Below are 23,904 nucleotides of genomic sequence, written 5' to 3' on the forward strand. Positions count from 1 at the left end.
TGGGATGTGTGCGCCTACAAATTCTTGTGAACAGCGTGCTCTCCTATTCTGTAAATAATATCACATTTCACTTTCTAGGTTTACCATTCATGTTTCCCCAAAAGTTGAACTCCCGAACCATGAGATGTAAACAAGGAAACAGCATACGGGAAGGTTGCAAAAGTTTTGGTTAGTAGAGACTGGAAAGGTGATCTCATTTTCAGTCATGTGCCTGCATAGTCAGCTTCTTGATTGTGTGGAGACTCAGAACATTTGTTTTTCACAATCATCATATGTTTAAAAATCTATACTTCAATTTAAACATTGTTTTTCTAGGGTTTTCCTTCCTCAGGTTTGGGTTTTCAGTTTTGAAGTACAAGATAAGCAAACAAATACTTTTTAGCCTGGTGTTTACGAGGAAGACTTTGCTAGTCGAGGTGCATTTGCAAGCACTTGAGAAACTGCAATCTGAACCTCGCATTTGCAGCAAACTCATTCTGCAAAGCACTTTGGATACAAGACATCAGATGAAATTCGTTTGGTTTTTTTTTTTCCCTTTGGATGATATCACCAAGGAGCAAGGAAACCCCCAGTCACTGTTTTTGTTTACAGCCAGCACCTCATCAGATGAAACCTTGCCACATACTTGTTTCCCCTCCTGAGAGCATTACCTAAAAGATGATGGTGCTGGGATAACTCCAGCTTCCTTGTGGTGACCCAGATCTCTGCTGGTGATGAGATCTCTATCTCTGCTGGGCACGGAGCAAGAACAGCAGTTGTGTTTACCACTGCAGATCCACGGGCATGTTCCCATACAGTGTTTACAGGCTCGTCAGCAACCTTGCAATGCCTTGGCTGTTGTTGCTGACATGCCCTTGTCTGCCGGCAAAAGGCAGGATTTTGTTCCACAGTTTGGTTTCATGTAGGTCTCGTAAGAGGGTGTGAGGCAACTTTAGGGTGGTTTTAAATACTACTTTTAGAGTATGAGACAGCATAAAAATCCTGGTAGGTTTGTTTGGGGTTTTTTTTTGCAGAAAAACATTGTATTACTGACAGCTGTCTGCATCTCGACTTTGGTAGAGTTTCTTTGCTTGGTCAGGAATAATTGCTGCTTGCAAAACAGCTCCTTGGTACTAGAGAGTGCAGGCTGGGAAGACTGACACTTGCTGGTAGTTTAGGAATTTATGAGGATTTATCCTGTGATTTGTTGATGGGATTTGGTTGGCTGAAATGCTTTTTGATGGATGCACAGGAATTCTCAGGTGTGGATAAAAGCACTTGGCAATATTCAATCAAAGAGGATAGAGAAGAAAGATTGTGAAGTGAGGAGGACATGGGGAGTTGTCTGGCTTCTTTTTATTTACACGGTGTCATATTTAGCAAGGACTTAGAGCTTCACCCATAGTCTTGTGTGTTTTTAGCACTGCTCGACCAAACGGCCATGTTGGCTACCCTTGAAGGGTTTCCCCAATGCTTCCATTGAATGCAACATGGGTCAGCTTCCTTGCATCACAGCCACCTCACTGTTTGCCCAAGTGGTGTTTCTGAAAGTGCACATCCTTTTCAGCAGCCCATGGTCACAGTACGGAGTGCTGGAACCAGTCTATGAAGCTATCTCTTCCTGTCCAGGACCTCTTTTGTGTTAGTCTTGCTGTAGCCAGGAGTGTTTGAGACATGCTTCTGCTGACAGTTTTCTGCTCTGCACTCCTGAGGATTGGATGTAGGGCAGTTTGGAGGGTTCCTCACAGTGGCACTCCCTATTTACAGTCAGTGAATTCATTAGCGCCTGAATTATTTACCTTAAAGAATTCAAGTCCTGAATTATTTACCTTTAAGGTCTGTCTTCCTGTGTTGTGCATTTGGTTGACTGTGGACCTGTGCTCTGTTATAAGCTATTAATGTCTGAGCTAGCATAATATCCAAGGAAGTTTCAGCTATTTACTGGTAATTTTATTTTCAAACGTAAATACATTGCAACATTACAGCTGATCTTTAAGGTCCCTTCTGACCCAAAGCATTCTATGAGTCTATAAGTTGAGTGACGCTCTGGTATAAAATGGATTTGTGCAAATCTTGTAAATGCATGGACAGTTTTTGAGTATTTCATCACACTCTTCTCTTTCTGCAAGTCGCCTGCCTGCTGCCAGCTGTAGCTGCAAACCCTGGGCAAACTCCCTATTCAGCATCTTGTTTTTTCCCTGCTGTCCCATATTTGGCCTATATTTTTATTTATGGTATGGTACTCAAAGCCTACTGAAGAAGTTTGTAATTTCCTCACTATCTTACTCCATTTACCAGTGTCAGGCTTCAGGATTTGACAGATGATTTGGGAAGCCCCACTTTGCAGGAAGAGACTTAAGAGGACAAAGGATCCTGAGGATGTTACAGCCTTGCTGCTGAGATGTCTCTATACTCCCTAGTTTTTCGTGTACTGGAAATACAGTTCCCTTCTGCTGTGACTGTTCATTACATTTAGTTGAGAGAAGCCAGGTTTTCAGGTTGGTTAGGAATTCACTGTTAATGGCCACTTGAGGGATACTGAGTTTAAATGACTGGTGTGGAGCTTCATTGGAGCTGCGTGGCAGCTCTCCAAGGCACAGCTCATCTGCCTGGATGCTGAGAGGGTGGCAGGGAGTGTCAGGGTGGCTGCCATCCTTGCTGCCAACAGCTGTTAGAGTTGTCATGCACTCTTGCCCTGAAGCCCTGATGCACAGCTCAGGTACATCCCTTGTGCCAAGAGTGAAGGCAGCTGCAGCACGCAGGGCTCACCTGCCACATTTCCCTCCCTCCTCAGGGGTGAGTGCTTGAACTCATCAGCCTTCTCTCTTCAACATACCTGTGGTACACCAAAGACTTTGCAGGAAGCAAACAAATGGCATTGTGCTCTGGCATAATACAGTCTTGGATGTGGTTCTTCAGCAGTGCTGCAGTTGTACAGCCAGCAGGCAGTTAGTTCTCCATGCCTAACCCCAGTTCTTGCTCTCTCCCCATCCAACCCTCCAATTTTCTGTCCCCATTAAATGAATTTTCTTGTTCTGACATGTTTTTCCCTGCCATCCTCTGGCCCAGATCTTGGCTGCTCCGTTTTGAGCATAGATGACTCCAGGATGCTGTGGGGAGGTCACCTGGATCAGGAGACCCTCCTTGCTTGGGAGGGGGCCCTGGTCTCGTTGGCAGCAGATGCCAGAGGCAGTGGTCACTTCTGTCCTGCTCTGCCCTGCACTAGACTGTGGTCATTGTGTTGTGTTGTGTGGCATCAGGCCAAACCCAGGTTTAAACTCTGTTCCAGAGATTGTGAGAATTTCGTCTTTCCAGCTGATTTTTTGAGAATGTCTCAGTCACACTGCTGTGACCAAAATCTTGCAGCAAAACTTTCTGTCAGTCATCCATGTCAACAATGGGTAGAGTATGCCAAAAGCCTGAGCCCTGAAATGCAGGAAGGGTATGGCAGCCATATCCCCCAGGCTGTGCTCTCTGCCTCGGTTTAATTGTGTATGCCCTTGTGAAGGTAGGCAAGGGACCATGAACACATGGTTGAGTTGCATCTCCTTTTTCAGAGAAAGCAATGAAATACTAATGGCATTTCCAGTACTGAAAATCCAGTTTCCCTTACTGAGCATGTGTCTTCTGTCCGTTCAGAGAGGTTGTGGGTGGGGGACTGAGGTTGTGTCTTCAGCTGGATTTCTACCATATGGGCTTTTTTCTTTCTTATTTAAATGTCTTCTATGAAGTATATTGGCAGGAGAATTTGACACTAAACCTTAAGGCTACTAATATGGGAAGTGAGGAGTAAACACAGACTAAAAGACCCTTTTGAGAATTTTAAGTGGAATCACTACTTAAATCATGTTGTAGGTACAGAGTATGGAGAAACTTTATGATTAAGTAATCTACTGTCAGTGCAATTTTGCAAGTTTTATTTATTTTTACATCACTGCTGTGGTTATTAGTGGCATGTATTTGCTGTTGATACTGAAAGAAATTTAATGAGCTATCTCTCCCTCTGTATTTCTGCTTTTGGTGGCACTGTCTGCTTGGCATTGGTCCTGGTGCTGCCAGGCAGGATGGCCTGGGAAGAGGGCAGAGGATTTGGACATAGGAGAGTTGTGTTCTTCTGTGTAGCTCTACAAGTGGAGGGCTGTGGTATCTCATCTGCCTCTCCAAACTGGTATCTGTTGCTTCTTTTTGATCGATGAGTAATTTTGGGGAAAAAACTTTTTCTTGTTTAATATTTTTATGAGGTGAGGCAGAAAGCAAAAGACCTGAATATCTACTGCAAAACTGCTATAATGCAAATAATAGATAATTGCTTGCAGTTAATCAATTATCTCTTTTGTTTTGTTTTTCACACAGAGCAATGAGGCAAGAGAGAAGTTTTTAAAAACAGAAAAATGTGATTGCATAAACATCGTTGTTGTCAGGAGGACTCAGTGGATTCAGGTAATAACGTGACACCACTTTTTATTATGCTTTAAAAACTGGCTGGGTTTCAGGCTGCCAGTGGCCCTTTGTTCAAGGGCTGAGGACTAGAGGAAGGTGACAAGGTATAACAAGCCCCAGTAGCTGGCTGTTAATTCATTCAGACCAGAGGAGAGGGTGTGGGTAATCCCACAGTGCTAGGGAGTGATGCTGGGGCTGCAGTAGCTTCCTGCTTTATGTCAGGCTGTTGTATCTGAGACTGGGTTTTTTGTTTTGTTGGGGGTTTTTTACGGGCTTTTTTTAACCCTAGGAGATTCTCTCCTTCGACCTCTTACAGCTTCGTCGATGTAGGCGGGGAAGCTCCATGCCTGTTTCATGGAAGAAGGTCAAATGACCAGCAGTCCCTTCAGAATGCAGAACCCTGAATCTGCAAATATTTCCCTTGAATTCCCCCTTTAAAAGGATTTCTGGATCACAGCAGATCATTATCTGCTAACAGACCCACACCTAGACCTTTACTGCTTTAGAGAACGACTGCCAATTGTTTTCTGTGTGTGAAGACAATTTCTCATTGCATGGTTGTAGGAAACCTAATGTGTGATATTTAAGCATACTAATGTTTGCAACATATTATCTTGAATTAATGGACTTTAACATATTTAAATCCCCTTTTGCAGGAAAAGTAAATTCCTAGCTAAAATGCATCTCTTATGGTTTAAATCATTTTAATTATTTCCCTCACTGAAGGGGAGTGCAGAATGAAGGCAGGGGGACTGTACAGTGCTAATTACGCTCCACATTTGTAATTGGGAGCAGATCCTATCCTCAGTCTTCTTAGGCAATCCTAGTGAAGTCATCAGGCTTTTCACAAGCATATGGTTTTCCCCACGCCTGTTTGATTCTGGGATAAGGGCCTACGGTGTGCTTTTTCTTTCACTGATTTCTCATACGGAGGAAGTTTGAAAAATATGCATCATCTTTTCCAATGTAGGTTTCTAGCAGCAGTTGAAGAAGTTGTTGAAGAAGTTCTGCAGTATTTTATTGAGATCAGCAAAGCTTTTATTGCTTTAGACTGAGCTGTTTCTAACTGGCAAGTGCATTTTCTTCGTTAGGTGCAAGGTGAGGAAAAAAGCAGTTGGGGCTTTGCATTGCTGTAGTCATGACCAAGAAGGACATTTAAAAAGCATATGAATGGGTGTGGATTTGATATTTCCTAAAACCAGCTTTTTTTAGTATTAAATTGCATATTCCAGGAAGCTAGTTGCTGTATCAACATTGGTATAATGACACATTATTTAAAAAAATCAATATCCAGTCATAGAAACAAGTCCTGGTGTAAGCAGTTGGGTGCTTACAGCTGTGATTTTTATGTATTTGCAAATATAATGGGCTTTTTTTTTCCCTTGTAGCACTGGTAACTTGGATAAACACAGTATGTGTGACTCATTGCGGAATATAAACTTACTTTAAAGGAGCAAGTGTTGGATTCGCTGAATATCCTATTGCTTGCATCCCTGAATACTTTCTTGCAATAGGTCATGATTAATCTTAAATTGGCCAGCCTGAGGGGAAAATTACTGCTGATGTCCCATAGGTACTTCAGAAACAAACGGAATGATGGAAGTGCTTTAAAAACATAAATAGTAGTTAGAATTCATAAAGTCGTAAAGCAAACATATGGTACAAGGCCTTCTAAAATACAACACTTGAAAGCTTTTTTTATCGTTTCAGAAAGAGCTTGTTTAGTTATCACAGGAAAAGTAAATATTTTCATTCCTTTTTCTTCAGCACACTCTCATTCCATTTATCTTTCTCTTTTTCCTTTTGTACTTCTTTTTTGTCCCCCCAGAGCGTTCTTATTTTGGTGGGATGGGGACCAACACCTGATGTCCATAGAAAGCCCTGCATGAGAACAGGAGATAAAACTGCTATTGGTCCTCCTGTTGTTAGGTACATCCTTGAAGTCCTTTCGCAGTGTCGGCACAGAGTTGATGTAATCCAAACTGAGCACTCGCTGTGCGCATGTGTGCGTGAGCGAGACGTGATGGACACTGCAGCGGCTCCTGGGCCACTCGAGAGCACACTGATCTTTTAATGTGATACATCGGTGATGGGGGATGCAGTCCCTCTGAGTGTGTGTGTTCACACACGTGTGTAGGCGTGTGAGATCACGGAGGGCAGCACGAGACAGCTCTTCTGCTGCACCTTTTGTGGGGTAGTTGGGGTCTCCACTGCTTCGAGCCATTAGTCGGACAGGAAGGTGAAGTTGCTGCTGGAAAGGGGTGGAAGGAGGAAGATGGGGAGCAGAGGAGTGGGGAGCTGGGTGGGGACCAGGGGCCAGGGAGGAAGACACAGCTCCAGAGGGAAATACTCTGTGCTTTGCAGTTGCTTGTGTGGATAGAAACCAGATGGTGCGCTGGAACACCCGCTCGCTTGGGCGGCGGCGGAGCCAAACATATGGTTAATGGTTAGGAGAAAGAGCTTTTCGAGCCAGGGCTTTGCTGACTGCCTCGCATTACAGATTGTTGCAGTGTGTCATTACATTGCCAAACTAAGTGCTTAATACCCGCTGCGGGCGCTGGGCAGGCATTTGCAGGAAGGATGCAGAGGCTCCCTGGTCAGGGCGGGAGGCTTACATCACGTACAGCCCCCTGCCACACCCCCCCACACCCCCTTTCCCCTCTGGAAACCCCAGTAATCTCCCCATTTACAAGCCCACATCTGCAGCAGGCAGTTTTCCTGCTCTGAGTGTCTTTAAGGCATTTATTTCCAACAGCGTATGGTTAGTTTTGCCTTTTTTTGTGCCCTTTTTTTTTTTTTTTTTTTTTTTTGGTCCTCAAGCAGCCGAGTTCACTGAGGCTGCAGCACCACACTTACATGTCCGGCATCTGAAGTTCCTGCTCTGGGATCTTTGGGCGACACCAGACCCCATGTTATCTAAGGAACTGCTGAGCTCATTCATCTCCTTTTCACGGCCCGCTTCCTTTTATTTTTAGCCAAATCCGTCAGGCCTGACAGGCGGGTAATTTGAGCCAGAGAAAGGGCAAAGCTCCAGGTCCTTTCCACAAAGCAATTCTTCTCCTCCCTCCTGGGAAGGCTCCAAACTTGGCCTGCTCCAGGCAGATGGATTTGTTGAGTCATGTGAGATCATTTACACAAAAACACAGCGAGGCAGTGAAAAGGAAAAAAAGAAAAAAGGGTAAAGAAAAAAGAGAAAAAGGTGGGGGGGAAGGGGTGGGAGAGCATGCACTGCCGGGGCTGCTGTGAGCGTAGGAAATGTGCTGCGAGGCAGCTAGACAGAGGAATGCAGCAGATTCATTCTTGTATAAGGTAATGTCTCGTTTACAGTACAGGGTGGAGCCAGCACGGAGGAGAAATCTTTCGAAAACAGATTACTCATTTAAAACAAAAATTCTCCTTAAAATAAATAATAATAATAGAAAAGAAATAATAAAACACGCAAAACAACAACCCGAGCGGCGCACACGGGCGCGCAACAAAGGCGGCGTTGTTGACAGCACTGGATTACAGTAGCGGTAAACTCCGGGCTGGGAGGTTGCTGGAAAATGAGTTTGCTCCGTGATGCAACTGGAGTTTGCTTTGTCTGGCCGCCAGTGCAGGGGAGACTGCGAGCCCAGCAGCAGCAGGGCATGCTTTGCTCCATCCAGGAATGGTTTCAGACAGTGGGGAGGGATGGAGCAAGCAGTGAGGGATCCTGAGCAGTCAGGCTGGGGGGCATCATTAACAGCAAAAATGAGGGGGGTATGCATGGAGGGGGTGGGAGAGAACCTCTTCTTGCTTTGGTTCTGAGCTGGTTGTGGCATCATCTTTGTTGCACCAAGGAGTAAATTGCATTTATTCAGTTGAATGTGAATTTTGTTTTCGTTTGCAACCTAAGCTAACCCCAGCATGTTGGGTTTTGGTTTTTTAAGTGGGTGGTAAGAGAGAACATGAAACTTGGAGCTTTTCAGATCTTGTTACATCCTAGAGAATTAGGTTGGGTTAATTTATGCAGTGTTCTAACAAGATGCGTTCAAACCTTTAAATAGACTGTATTTAAGTATTGTTAATATAACTCCCAGTTACTCCAGTTTTCTTAGCAAGCCAGCATCTAAATGTTACTGTTTTGTCCCAGTGGTGATTAAAAATTAAGAATAGAAGTAGAAACTGGAACTGGAGATTAGTGGGAAACATGCAATAAAACAAGTCCAATGCAAAGTATTTCCTAAAATTCTCAGCAACAGTTAAGGAACTTGGGGGAGCATGTAAACAACGATTTGTATTTTAACATGACGTGTTCTCCTGCTGAGTAGTACCTTCTGCATTGCTGACTCCACAGCAATGTCTGTTGAGGTGCTTTCCTCTGGGGAGGGGAGGGTTTGTCTGGAGCTTGCCTCCCTCTAACTTGACCTTGTCTTTCCCTTTTTCTCCTCCTGCTGCTTTTTTACACTTTTGTCTGAAAAACGGCTGGCTTTCCCAGCCCACTTGCTCTGCTGGGCTGAGCCGCTGAGCACAGCACGTTCAGCGTGGGGAGGGCCTTCCCTTCTGGGCTTGAAGCTTTCTCACTTGGTGGAAACCTTTTGTCTTGTCTGTCCCTTGATGAGGCCACCTCGTTACTTATGTACAAGGAGCACTTGGCAACATCCCAAGTCCCAGCTGGGGTCCTGCAGGGCACAGATCCCCCAGCAGCTGATGTCTGCTGTGAGGATCAGCAGAGGGACAGAGCTGTGAAGATGAACAGTACAGCCAGGCTTGGGACCTAGATGGTGCAATAAGCTGTGGCCATAGCAGAGCAGCCTTTAATAGGGAATGGCTGTCGATTGCTCTGAGATCCTTGGAAAGGTTTTGGAGAAGGACAGCACTGTTATTTATTCTGTTTGCATAGTTACTGTAACTTTCTTTCCCTTTTTCCCCAAAAACCTAATCATCCTACATTTTCTGTTGCTGTGAGCAACATTTCCTGTTGTTACCCAGAGCTGCAATTCCAGTTTAATTCTCACTTTGTAAAGCTAATCTCTCAGCAGTGGGCGTGGGATTTCCAGAAGAAAATGCATTTGCGAGGAGCCAGTTTTTAAGATTTTTGTCTTAGTGACCATTCTAAACTATTTCAAACTATTCACATTCATTATTGGTTGAAAGCTCTAGCTTCGTCTCTATTTATGGCACTTAGAAGACTGGTAGGTCTTTCATTCCCCTACGGAGTGCCCCAGTCCTCAACGTCTCCTTTTTCCGCTTCAAAGATGCCACATGTGTTGCTTTTTGCATCTGTACGTCAGACAAGCAGCCCGACTAGGCAGGTTTCGGGAACTGTTTATGACCTGTCTATCGGGAAAATCAGCCTTGCTCTTCCTTCCCCCTCTTTCACAGCCGCTCAACTTCCTCTCCTTCTTCTTAAAGTGTGTTGATGCTATCAGCCCCCTAATTCTTTTATCTCACTTCTCCTATCGTTTCCATTCTTCTGTCTGTCTCATGATTAGACTAGAAATTTCTCTGCTGCTGCTGGCCTCTTCCCTCCTGGCACGTACTGTGGCGCTGCCTCCTTTGGGATCTGAGAGGGATGAGTATGGAGTTCATACGTGTTGAATCATGTCTTGTGGTTGGCAGCAGTTTGCAAAGGTAGAGGACATTGTCTATGGCAATTTTTCTTTCAATTAGTTGCTTTAAACTACTAAGTCTCTCTCTCCTACGTTGGAGGATGAGCAGGATGTCCCCACCAAGGCTTGGGAAGGGAGGCACTGAGAACCTCCTGCTGAGGTGGCTCAACTTCCTTATGTTGTGACAAGGAGAGAGGTGCTAGGAGAGAGGTAACCCTCTATGTTTGATGTCACATTATCCTTTCGATGGGACAGGATAGTGACTCTCTCCTTTGGAAAACTTAGGCAAACTTTATAGTACTGTGCAGTGATATCTAAGGTGAATGGCCCAAGCGTCCATTTATGGGACTTAGGAAATAACCTCAAAATAAATAAATCTCTAGCCTTCCTTCCCCCTAACAGAAAATTATAGAAGTTATAGTGTAGTGGTGGCAGTTTCCTCTTTGTCGTGTGTTCATCCAAAGGACATTTCAGGGGAGAGACAAGATTTATTCTAAACAGTTCAATCTAAGTAAATTTTTCTCATCCAGCAATGAATTGATGCAGCAGTGAAGTGCAGGACTGTTTGTAATGTATTTGAAACCTAGCTGTTTTCTGGATGCAGCCAAATCCCATTAACTGCGATTTCCCTGCTTCCTTTTTCCTCCTGTTGAGCCTTCTGGATAGTGGCTTTTCTTAACAGCTTGTTTGTAGAATCTGCTCCGAAATCTCCCAGTGGCTTCATTCTGCTCAAAGCAAGGGAAACTCTGGGAGCAGCTTATTACCTGCTTATCATCCAGTTTCCATTTCTGTTAGAAAGTCTCCATCGGCCATAGACCAAACAAGCTTAAATCTCTTTGCCTTCCATGTGGTCAAGCACAGCGGAGGTAAAAGTTCTATTGGAGATGAAATTTTTGGTTTAAGGTTAAGGTTTGTTAAGTGATACATCAATATAGATAGCATTTGTGTACAAAATTGCCTTCTTGAATTTCCTTGGAGCATCCTTAGGGAACCTTAAAAGTTGTCTGAAAGTTGCTAGTGAGTATGCTCAAGCACCCTCTGACAGTGCCTTTGCAGTAGCAGGTTTTCAAGTCTGTGTTAAAAAATACAAGTTGTTTTAAGGCTCTGTTCATTTCATTAGCTTTTCACTGATAGCTCCTGTAGCATTACTAACTGCTAATGTGATCCTTTAGTTTATTGCCCTGATTTTGTTATAAATTAAATTGGTGTCAGTGAAAGTCACTTCTGATCAGATGCTGTAGAAATGTCTTTTTTTTAACCTCTTTGCAGCTTTTGTACAATTAATGGGAACATACTGTTGTTTCTTGATAAGTTCATTCATGTTTAATAGCTATTTGTGAGCCATATTTGGCTTTTAAGTGGATGTATCACAGCTCTTGAAGCATTTTGGTGGCTAAATAGCTGGAATTAGACATTCCAATTGCTCTTGCCAATTGTTTTCCAGTGTTCATACTGAACTCTGTGTGTTACAAAAATATTTTTAGTTATAGCCTTGTCGGATTTGTTTAAGGAGAAGAAATGTCCTCATTTTTCAGAGAAGTTGATCTGGGAGTGAGTGGAATTATATTAAGGTTTTTTTCTCACTTGATCAAATTTTAAGTGCCAAGATGGAAGGCCCACTCTTACTTGCAAAAATAAGACTTGCTTTTGCAGGAGTGGAGCAATTTATCTTCTGTATCTGCTTCACTAATTGCAGCCTGTAAAGACCCTAAAGAGTCCTGCTAGTCAACAATTTCCTAACCACAACCAGGGAAAAATCAGATTTAAAATGCACTTAACTGATGCTCCGTTCCACATTTTAATACCTCTTGATTACTGTGGTCACAGGGTAAATAAATACATTTGATTGCTTACTATATCATGCAACTGTTGGATGCCTTCCTCCCTCATCACAATACTCCTTGGATCAAAGATAACTGCTGTCATAAAGTCCCAAGCTGTTGAGTAGGTAAAAGGAATACCATACATGGGAAAATAAACCAGCACCCACAGGGTAGCTTCTTACTACAAAGTAATGAGATTTCTATTACAAAATTCAGCTTGTTGTTTTCTATTTGAATACTTTTTAAAATTAATAATAAAATACTGAAAAATAAACTTGTTGTGCATTCTGGGAGAATGGCATGGGATAATTAACATGGGATATCTGTCTATTTGGTTTTGAGTTGATTGCTAATTGGTTTCCACATACCAGTACCATGAAAGGGTTTGAAGCCTCTGTGGTGGGCTTGGACTAGTCTGGACCAGCTCAAACTCATTGCTGCCCTTCTCCTTGCTATTCACTGTGGTTAACGGTGTCCAGAAGGATGGCAGAACCCAGATAGTTATGGTTAAAGAATTCTCCTGCTGGGATGCCCTGCTTGGACACAGCATCAGTGCAGCCCTTTGTGCAGCAGCGATGTCGTCGGCAGTGGGACTGCGTGGGAGGACGCCGTGGGTAGCACTGCACTGCTGAGGGTACGGGTGGCACAGCCTGACCTGCTCAAATGGCTTTGTGAGAGCGAGAGGTTAAAAGGACAAGGGTAAACCACGGTCTGAAACAGACTCTTGCATGGGGCAGGTCTGTTCTTGGGTGACACACATTTGGTTGTGCAGCTCAAGTGCAGCAGGAGTTTCACCCCTGCCCACAGGCTGAAAATCACACGCTCAATGGGAAGTTACTTTTCTGCTGGGTTTTGCCCCCAATGAGTGTTGTCATTGGACATAACAGAAAATTAAGGGGCAGAGGTTTGTGGGGTGTCATAGCCTGTTCACCATTTAAAATAAATCTTCTGTGATTAATTCTCTGTGGGGCAAAAGGAGAGAGGGGTTTGCACTCTAAACTCTGGAGAATTCTTAGGATTTAATGCTAATTTTAACCCTGAAGCATTAGTGAATTAAGTAGAGCTCCAAGTGCTGGAGTTAGCCTTCAACAGGAAACACTGGATAGCATTGCTGAAGGAATGATGATAGCGGGGAGTTCCCATATGCATGCAGTGGCATTTCTATGAGAACTAAAGGTTAGTATTTCCAAACACAGGTGGAAATGCACGTGAGTTGGCGACACATATTTTGGTTTTCAGTACAGTAGGTGGCAGGAGAGACAAAGTGACAGTTTGGCTGGGGTGGCTGCTGGTCCACCTAATGGTCTACACCAAGTACTGTGGAATAAACGTGACATTGTATTGCCATGTGCTTTTGTGAGGTCTGTCCTCTGCTGTGATCAACAAAATGCCATAACAAGACAGGAACATTGGATATTGCAATGTCCCCGTGTTAAATGCCACAACGTGTACTTGTTGTGTTTTTGTACAATGTCTATTCTGGCACACGTCAGGGACCAGAGGTTTTGTGGCAGCCTATGCCAATCCCAGTTACGACCACTCATTTTCTTTCTCTTCCTACCTTGTCCTTGGCCAGGACTTGCCCCATTCCCTCTTGTGCCAGTGGTGGTGCTGATGAAGCTGACCATAATCTGCTTGATGGGGTAAAGCCAGTCATCAGCAAACTAAGCTAAAGACAGGGTTGGACTTTGTACAGCTCAGCAGAAGCATTTCACCTCATGGTTGTGAAAACAGTGTTGAGGTAAAGAAGTAAGCAATAGGAAAAGGGACTGACAAATTCAGGCAATGGAGTGCACCCTTGATCCCCCCTATCAAACAGGATGGATGACAGTGAAGTAGACACCAGCAACTTCTCTAAGCCAACAGCTGATAGACTTCAGGGCTTCTGATCTGCTGTTGCATAAAATAGCCTTAAATGTCTGAAAAACTTTTTGAGTACATAAAAGTCTTTCCTAATGGTGAGGCAAGCTGAAGTGAAATTAGTGGCATTTTCCCTTTGTCTCTTAGACATATGTCTTCTTCTTTAGGTGAAAGGGACATTCCTCATCCCACTTCAGTGGAGGTGAACAGATTGTTTCCTTTCTTATTTATGGGAGGTTTGGTCTCCCAGTGCCCCCAAGGACAAAATCTGCTCTGGTGCATGTGTAACTTAAGCAATATCAATGAGATTGTAAAACAGAGAAGGTGATTTGGCTCTGAGTTTGTAACTGGAGAAAGGAAGAGCTTTTGTCCATTGATTTATAGGGAAATTAGTGCATGGCTAAAATATGCCCACCTGTTTGCTGTGCTTTTTTCCTGAGGATTGTTCCCTGAAGGACTTCTGGTCCTGGTGGAAACAACTTCATTGTGCAGCCCTGCCTTAGAGCCAAGAAGAGCAGATAGTATATGACTCATACTTGTCAGAAGAATCTTTAGTATACATACAAACTTCCAGTGATGGCTTTAGTGGCCTTTATCTGTATTTGGACATAAAATTTGAATTCTGGCATATCAAAACATGCACATATGATGGCCTAAATTTTGCATCTTCGTAAGATGTTAATGAAGATGTCTTCATAAGATGTTCATAAGATGTCAAGCCCTTTTGCTCAGCTCCATTACTTATATTCTGTTTCTGTGACCACTGGTTTTGTAAGATTGTTCTCAGTGTTTTTTCAATAAATTAACGCTGATTTTTTCATTGAAGGTTGACTGAACATTGAACTGGGGTTGAAGCTGTAAAACTGTTAGTGTAACATACTAGCAAGAACAAGGTATCTTTTGTGTTTGCTGGAGAGCCTGACTGCCCCATAGATAGAACCTCAGCACTTCATACTGATGAAAAATGAGGGCAGGAACACGGTGATTTATTGAAGGTCATGGAGGAAACTCGAAAGGTTGAGACCTAGGTCTCTTCTACCCCACCCCAGGAAGCTGAATTCTGTGATTTCTAGAAGGGTGAAGTTTACTTCCTCTTCCCCTGAGAATGTGAGACTCTTCCCATTGGAAAAATATTTGTTCTTGTCACGGCAGGTACAGACACACATTACAAATTTAGAACCAAGTTTGACTCATTGCCACAAAACCAAGCACATTTAGAGAGTAGCTAGCTATAGCTGTATTGTGCAGAATGAACAAGGGAAATGGTCTGAGGGGCACAAAAACCAGTTAGTAACTGCTCTGTTGTGACTTTGCCCAACTCTCTGAGTTGTATCTGGACCAGAGGAGGGACCTGGGCATGCACTGCGTACAGGCAGCTTTTGGACTGCTCCATCCCTTGCACCCAGGACAGGTTTTTTTCTCACAGAAAAGCCATTTCTAAAGAATGGGACCTTCTTGGCCAAATTTTCCTTGAATGACCTGGTATCTTGCAGATATTAGTATGCTGACAGAAACACTGTGGCTGCAAATAGTTAATTGGTTCTGTAACCAGGTTTAACTGTAGAGGGCTCTGCTTGGTGAAGAGGATCAGGAAGGAGTTCCTATTATTTTAAATCACAAGCTGTTTGAGGCTAATTATGAAAAACATGCCAAGTTGAAATACTCATTCTTTTAAATGAATTTCCATAAGCAGCTCATAGACAGGTTTATGCTGCACTGAAAGAAGTCTGACTGCACTTTAATGTTGATACCTAGATGGGTGATTAGGAAAAGATTGTTAAACAACTGGAGTTTAAATACCAGTACAGCTTCATTGTAATAATTTCCCCAAAGGCACATTGGTAATTCTGCTAAATAGAGAGTTTAATAGTCTTCAATAATGTGTACTTGGGAGACCCTATACACAAAGGAATAATGCATAAAACATTCATTATTGTAAACTGCTACCTTTGCATGTAGAGAGGAATCTGTTGGAAGAAAACTGTTGTGTTGAGCGTGGCAATGTGTCAGAGGGTGTTAGCAGAGAGAAGTCATTGTCACCCCCTTACCTAATTCACCTGCTGTGGTTGAAGTTGCATCATTTTATTCAACAGTGAATGAATTATTTGAAGTAGACATTAGTTTATTTTTTTAGAAGTCCTTTGAAAGCTGGTGGGCCGTGGTGGTTCACAGGGCTTTGTTTTCTTTGTTATGCTGATTTAGTGTCAAGAGAAGAGGTACCTGGTAGGAAGCATAGCATAACCCCATTAAAAAATGACATCAAAACGTTGACATTAGAACAACACAAAGCAACTTTAGCAAGTGGCTCTAAGTGAGTTAAGTGTTGTATTTTGATTTCTTTTCACTGCACTGCTGCTGATCGCCCTGATGGAGAACAGGTGAGAAGGAAGGAGCAGATGCTTTTGGTAGTACAGTAAGGCATTTATCTCTTTTAATGAGGTAACATCATTAGTGCTGACAAAGTGCTGCAAATCCATACTGGAATGGACTGCTGCTGTTTTTTAGTAGTGCACACAGGCTGTTGTACTTCTGAGCATTTGAATCTGCTGAATCACAGGCCAGGCTTTATCTCCTGTCTGATGCTGGGTTGCATTTTTGGTGGTTTATTTTTATTTTGTTCATGCTGGTTTGTTTCTTTGGTTTTAACCATTTTATTTCCTGTTCCCTTTCCTTCCCATCACCAGTCCACCCTTGCCTTTAATGTCTGGGAACTGAAGCACTCCAGGATATGTATTGGGGCAGGCAGAAGTGCACCCATTTTCCCAGTATAGGAGTTGATTGAAATGCCATGTCTATTGCAGTGCAAGGACCTTCTTTATAACTGGGAAGAGGGAGGTTGGTCATAGGTCTTTGAGCCTGATTTCTTTTGTCTAAGATGGGTAGAGGTTTTGGGTTGGGTGTTGTTGGTTTTGGTTGTTTGTTTTTTTGGTTTTTTGTTTTTTTTGCTTTGCCCTCTGCCTGTTTCCTTTAGAGCAGTGGCATGTTGTCAGCCACACTAACCGTTTCAGCCAGTCACACTGACGTTCAGTAACAAAAGGCTGCAGCAAAAGGGAGAGAGGTGGCTGTGGCACTGGACGAGGAGCAGCAGCAGTTGGAGGGAAATCTGCAGGTTAGAGCATTCCTCTGTGCAAAATTTGTCACTGTAAACGTCGTGTGCACGGTTGTATTCAAAGTGTCAAGGGAAGAAATGAGATGTGTGTCAATGGATATGTGTCCTTTCAGTCTCACTTTTCAGATGGTAAGCGTTACAGCACATGACTATAATAGTATGAAAATAAAAAAACCTTCAACAAGATAAATCTAAATTTTAAAAAGCTGGAAGGTTTTAATAATGTCTCTGTTAAAAATTACTTAATAACCCCAGAACTCCCATCAAAACCTCCACCACAAACAGGCAACATAACCTAGACATTTGAGGTACTCTGTGTGTTTATCAGAGAGCCACAGAAGTGTCACTTGGGCATCCGTGCTGATTCCAGGAAGAGAGCCTGTCGGTAAAAAAGATTCATCTGAATAGATCACGCACACAACAAAAAAAAGTGGTTCCTCTTTCTTTTTTTTATCTGCATGCCCCTCCCATCCTGGGCTTCCCAACACCTGCTTGTGCTGAAAGAACGTAAACAGAATTGCAAGATTCCTCAGCATTAACTGTTGCCTGACAGTCCCAGCTAAAGACTGCATAGTTATCCCACTTTTCCTCTTCATTGTTTTTTCTTACTCTCTGCCACACATCCAATGAGTCTCTGCAGTATCCTCAGATGGACCTCTGTGTTTTTTGTGCTTTGCCATGAACCAAAAATCAGTTGTGTTCACCAGAGTTGAAATGAATCCAGAGTTGGGGGTCTCTTATTGCCCACCCCTGTTATGTTACTCTCACACCAAGTGGGGGGACATCACTGAGGGCCAGAAAATTCACAGCTAGCACTTACTAACCCGTACTGAAGTATTATCAAGAAGCCATTCCATTGAGTGGACATTTGGGTCAGGACTGCATAAAGCTCCATTAATACTTGTAACTTTTATTTAATTTATTTGTTTAACGCTGGAGAATCCCAAGGGTATGCTTCAGTGATGCCCAGTCAGCATTCCCCACTGCTGAACTGAAAGCATCATTCTGCAAAGCAGCAATCTCACTGCTGGCTTATTGCTTCCTCATGCTCCTGACTGTCTTGAACTGGCAGAAAGTTATGGCCAGCAGGTTAAAGAAAAGGTATTGTCTTGGGAAAGCTTTAGGGCTTTTAGAGATTTTTTGGTTTTACACACACACTGACACCCTATTGCTTCTATAAATCATCATTTCTACACCACATACCAAGTATTTTCTGTGCTGTCTTATTCCAACAGTGAAACCAGAGTTCAATTGCCTCTCTTCCAAGGTTGGGATTACAAAAACTTTACACCATCTCACCCTCCTTTCTTGCTGCAGGCACTCTGGTCCAATAAATAAATACTTGGCCGAGTTTTACTACCCTTTACCCCTTTAACTGAAACCAAATGCCTTCTGCTTTGTTGAAGGCAAGTCATGCCTACTTCTGTTGCTCCAGCCAGCAGTTTCTCAACCAGCTTGGCCTCTCAGGGACTGATTAATTTTTAGTGACTCTGAAACAGTTACCAATCCTTTCTGTGATTGATGTATGAAAAGAAAGTAACATTGTCCAGGGTTCTTAGGGAGAGAAAATAGCTGGTCATACCTTTTCTCAAGACTACATATGACTCAACCTTGCTCTCATTTCTCTAACAAAACTGGACTGAAAGTGCTGTCATGGAGGGCAAAGGGATAGGATGGAAGGATTTGACAAATAAGCAGGTGATAGTATGACAGGCTTCTGTCCTTTTTTATTTCCTTTTTTGTGGCCAGTTTATTAAAAATATTTTAGCACTTGGCAACACTTCTCAAGAGGAGAAAGTGCTGGTCTGCTTGTCAGTACTGTTTCAGGGCAGATTTAGAGGTGATGCAGCCCCAGGCTTGATGCTTATTTCTCATAGGAAATACAGGGCAAAGCCCTGATAGAGAAGGGCTGCTCGTCAGCAACTGCAGCACTGGTGGGCCAAAGTGTGTTTGCCTGGCTTTCCTGGGTGGTCGACTGGCTCGTATGCAGCACATGGAAATGGATCTTCTGGAATGTGAAACCGTGCCTTCTGCATTTCTCCCACAAGTATTTTATAGTTTTGACTGGCATGTGCAAAGGAAATGGAGAATAATAGAAGAAAAAAATTATATAACACTTCAGCTGTGCTTCTTTTCCATACCAAGGTTTTGCCTTTAAAGTAAAAAGACCAGTCTTGTGTTGTTGCAGAAGTCTTTTTTGAAAATTCATTGAAGAGTTCTTTTGGTAAATGAGTAAATATTTCTTCCTCCTGAAACTTATCTCCAGTTTAGATAGTGGATGTGCTCAGAGAAATGGAATCTGATTTCTGATTTTGCAGAAATAGATTGTGAAGGGACCTTGAGTGTTTGGAGATTTTCTTGGTTTTCTTTGCTTTTTAGTAAAGATGTTATAAACCAGTAAGTATATCCAGACTTTTGTAAGTCTCACACATGAAGAGGAGGATGCTCTCTCAGTGTGGCTGCCATCTACTAACTTGCTTAGTGGTCATGGCTCGCAACACTTGGTGTAATGTAGAAGTAGCATATCTTTTAGACAGGTCCTTTGCAGCAGGACTTCTTTCTCCCTCAGGTTCAGCTGAAGAGCATGGGAAAGACAGCCTGCAGCTGTAGAAGTTGTCCTTTCAAGAGTCCCTGGAAGATCCAACTTTGGCCCAACTGTGAATCAGCCATTTAAGGTTGAGGATCCTCTGTACTGCCAGAGAAATTGCCTGCCTGTAACAAACAAAAGGATCTTTGTCTTGGATGTGAGAGTTTAAAAACACACAATCATGCAGGAGGGGCACTGCAGCAGTACATATGTTAGAGCAGTAGTGCTAGAGTGCAGGGGGTGAATGCATGTGTGAGTCAAATAGAAATGTTTGCTTTTCTCCCAGTTCTGCCTTCTGAGGTAGCTTCATTCTCTAAGGACATGGTCCTGCTTTTGTGAGGAATGCCTGAGGGCTCAAGTCACTTAGCTTCTGAGCTTTGTAAATCTAGGTATAAATGTTCTGTTGTTTGCAAGGAGCCTTCCAGTTCTCTGGTGGGAATATGTGTAAAAAGTATACATGTGAAAAGTACCCCTTCCTTTGCAGTGGCTTTCAGATTAAAGATCTGCTTTGTTGACTCAATGGCTCCTTAGCCTGCTTTGTCAGCACTGAACATGCACTGAGATGCTTCCAGCCTCCAGCTGGCTTACAGCTCTTGGTTTCATTTAGCAAGAGCAATCTGTAATCCAGGGGTGTACAGGTAAGTGAGCTCTTGAGAGGTTTGTGGAAAAGGAACGATGCATTCAGCATGATACTTGGAGAAGGTGAATTTTCTGACAGTTTCCCGTTGTGTCAAAACTATTCTGTTTTGAAAATTGTGCCTTCCAGTTATCCTCTCAGCCGAGCAAGGCAGTTCTCTTGGAGGGGCCCAAAAAGTGTACACTTAATTGCTTTACAAATGTTGTGAAGTCTTGGAATGCAATCTAGCCATTGCTCATTAACTAGCTGAACCTATTAAACCTGGACAGCAAGCAGGGCTGAGTTGTCCGCCCTTGATTGCAGGCAGCTAATGGAGCTGTGGGAGCAAGCTGTGACTGCAGAGTGGAATTGGCAGTAGACTCCCAGCAATCCTCCCTGTTTTGAACTTGCCCTACACTCCATTTAGACTTCTGGCTTTGAGACAGATGATTTCAGAGCAGTGAGGAGGGGGAAGGCGGAGTGTGGAAAGCATTGTCTTCCCAGCTATGTTAGCTTTGATCAGAAGTTTAAAACAAGTCAGAATTTGAATGGTACTGGTAATTTGACATTCAAACCTGCAGAAGCAGAGGGATTTTTCATCTGGCCGTGGTTGGCTTTGATTATTGATTGGTACTCAGGCAGATGGTTCCATTGCACAACAGTTAACAAAAAAAAAAATTGCCTAAACAATGTGACTTGGCATCTCCTCGGTGGTTTTTAGCTCAGAGGGAATCAGCTGATCTTACAAAGCCCATATAGAGATGGTTTGGAACACATGAAGCACATCCTGTCTTGCAAAACAGCATGGTAGTGTTTTCTTGCATCTTCACACCACTCTAGCAGCACAGGAGAAAACAAAAATCAATAATTGTTGAGATTTTGGTGTGGATTTTTTTTTTTTTTAGTAGCTTGAAATAAAATGAGGATAGTTGGGATTTGCCCAGGAAACTTGAAGTGTTTAACCTTCTAAACAGAAAAGTGTTTAACCTTTTAAACAGCTCCTCAACTGGAGATGGATACAGCCCTCGCTAAGTAGTGTTTACCTCTAGAGCACTCTTGGCACTGTGCCGGAGCATTGTTTCAGATGAGCTTGTGCTGCTGTCTGAATCGCCAGGATCTCATCCTTCAGCACTCACATGCCTCCCATCCAGTTGTACTTTGTGCCCAGCCTTATTTACCTTGTGGGTTTTGCCAAGATCACAGCTTGGTGGTGTGGCTTTGGGCCCAGTCAGACCATCTGTCAAGAAAAAGGGGAGGAGAAGGTAGTGGTTTTGACATGTTGCTTGAAGAAGCACATGTCCAAATGTGCTTTGAAATCTTTGTTCTACTTGCTTGTTCAATACTTTCAAGGTGCTGTGTGTTGTGGAATATTTTTCTGTTGTGCTGCCTTACTTTCCCTGTTGTGGAGAGATCATTTCATTTCTAGTCTGGATTCGTACATTTTGTTTGTGCTGCTGGCAGATCCTATCAACACCCACTTTTCACTGATATTTAAACTTTAAAAGATAAAATAAAAATCTTTGGTGTCATGGAACACTGACTTGCTTGTAAAATAGTTCTATATACCAGAGATGCTATTTAAAAATATTGTAGGAGTCTAGTAATACATTAGCATTTTATGCATTTCACTGTGAGCAGTCCCAAAGTGCTTAAACTGTGGTGCACACGAGCAGCCCTGTGGAGATGCAGTTCTCAGGACAGGGGCTGTAAACCAGCCCCTGCATTTGCTGATGGAGGGATGGGTGCAAACAGCTTCAAGCAAAGCAGCCAGAATAAACTGCCTGCCTGGGGAAAATGCCACATCTAGGTGTACAGCTCCTGGGAGCTCAGATCAGGATGCTGTCAGAGGTGCCCGCCCTGGGATCGAGATGCTGTGTATGGACCGGGACCCCCTCAGCCTGAGTTGCCGTGGGTTTTGTCACAGCCTCAGGTGCAGGCCCCAACCGGCACTTGAGGCTGGATGTTTGAGCAAGTGTCCTCATGAGCTCTGTGTTAAGAACTTGTTGCCTTTAGCTCTCCTCAGAGGACTAACAGCAGGTAACTCCTTTGTTTGTCAGCAGCCAGGATGGAGCTCTGCAGCCGCCGGCCGGGCTGGGCGCGGTGTCCTTGCGGAGCGTGCGGGCAGGCCGCTGCCACTGTCCCTTGGTGGCTGAGGATTCCTGACGTGATGCCACAGTGCTTGTGTCCCTGTGTGTGCAAAACACGTTTCTCTGCGTCATCCTAGGTATCCTTCAGCCTTTTTTATGTTTGTGTCCCTTAGAAACCAATGTGTGAGTTGATCTCAGATTAGCTATTCTAGACATAGCTCAGCAGAGGGGAGATGTAGAGCTATAGTGTGAGGACAGAAAAAAACATTTTCAGATTATTTTGAGATAGCAGTTACATCATTCTGGGAAATTCAGCCTTGCAGAAGCTAATAAAAGTATAATTCAAGCTCTTATAAAGTTAAGCAGAACTAATACCACAGTGTGTTTTCTGGTTATCATTTCAAAACCTTTGTGGCATTTTCTCTGAATGTTCCCATACAGGCACAGTTATTCACGTGTGAGAATCTCAGGAGCAGCTGGGTGGGGGGGAACAGCAACCTCACTGGTGTGTAAGAGATCTCCATCTTCCAAAAAGAATTACAGCTGTGATGTCACAGTTCAGGGTTCAGCGAGTTGTCAGCAGCCACTGTCTGATGTTTCTAACCGAGCATCATAGCCTGTGCTCCTTTTTAATTCTTTAAAGAAAATTAAACAAATAATTATTTCAGTTTTAAAATACATCGTGTCTGAAGATGAAAATAAAAAAGGAAAATACCCCCACTGTTTTATTTTCATTTGGCATGACTGTTAGACAGAAAGAACCTTTTGATATATTGAGTTGGGAAGTAATTAATCTTGGGAGTGTGAGATGGGTTATAATCTTAATGTCATTTTACAATGACTAAAATAGGCCAATTTTGTCCTTCACTAATCCATGTAAATGTAAATCCCTTTGGTTCAACGGTGTTGTATGGATGAAAATAAGAAATGCTGCAGCCTGTATTTTGGGATCTCCTTGCTTACAGTGTAAAAGCTTACAGAGCACATGGATGAAGCAGCCCTCCCTCTTGTACACTAGAACACCACTACCAAGTGCTGGCACAAGCCAGAGCATCACCTGCAGCTGTTGCTTTTTTCAGATGTAGCAGGTGAAGCACAAACTCTGTCATTTCTCTAGATTCAGCAGAATATGTTATGTGCAGTTTGCCAGTGTGTTTTTAGCAAAAAGGCTAAGAGCAGAAAATATTTCTAGGGATAGTAAAACCTGCTTTAAAAGAAATGAGAGGCTTTAAAAGCTTATACAAATCTTGAAAGACACAAAAGGGCTGGACTGAACATTGCCATTTCAGTCAAATTTAGAACCTCCACCTACTTAAACAGGAACACGTTTAGGTCAGCGTTTTGTGCTTGGCAAAGTCATCTCCCTGATCTCCTTTGGAGAATTTCTGACTCTGATTTAGGTGTAGGGGGGAGGGAAGTGCTTCCAGGCTGAGACTTGTAGCTAAATTGTCATACCAAGATAATCTGTTGACTACCACTGAAGTGGTGTAGATTGATAGGCACTGAATTCTGAAATCTGCTATTCACTGTGTGCTTGTGCACAGTTATTCATTTGGAAGCATTCAACCAAGGTATCCAAAACCTTGTGAGTTTTAAACCATTTTCCCAAACCACAGCAGCAAATTCTAGTTGCCTGGGTTGATCTTTCTTTGTTTGTGTGTTTCAGCAAGATTCAGAGAGGTTGTGTCAGTTGATCTATATGCAGTTTCTTGCATTTGTCAAGTAAGTGGAGCAGAAATACGGTTTCCTCCTTTCTCCACCCCTTCTTTCATTTAATGAAATGGGAAATGTTGAAGCTACTGGAAACCTTGATGTGACATTTCTAAATGC

The 23,904-nt window shown here is 43.1% G+C and overlaps 1 protein-coding gene across 5 annotated transcripts in view; it reads left to right on the plus strand.

The window, feature by feature from the left end:
- BACH2 (BTB domain and CNC homolog 2) overlaps positions 1-23,904 on the plus strand; it is a 183,450-nt gene that overhangs the window by 38,685 nt on the left and 120,861 nt on the right. For 4 of the 5 annotated variants that reach the window (XM_064707286.1, XM_064707285.1, XM_064707289.1 and 1 more), the window contains exon 2: positions 4,333-4,419. The gene's annotated coding sequence lies outside the window, so the exon portion shown is untranslated. Of the gene's footprint in view, positions 1-4,332; positions 4,420-7,649; positions 7,729-23,904 lie in introns of those variants that run through there. The other variant, XM_064707288.1, reaches the window with a different exon arrangement.

Source organism: Zonotrichia leucophrys, chromosome 3 (genome assembly GCF_028769735.1).
Source record: "Zonotrichia leucophrys gambelii isolate GWCS_2022_RI chromosome 3, RI_Zleu_2.0, whole genome shotgun sequence".
Taxonomy (NCBI): Eukaryota; Metazoa; Chordata; class Aves; order Passeriformes; family Passerellidae; genus Zonotrichia; species Zonotrichia leucophrys.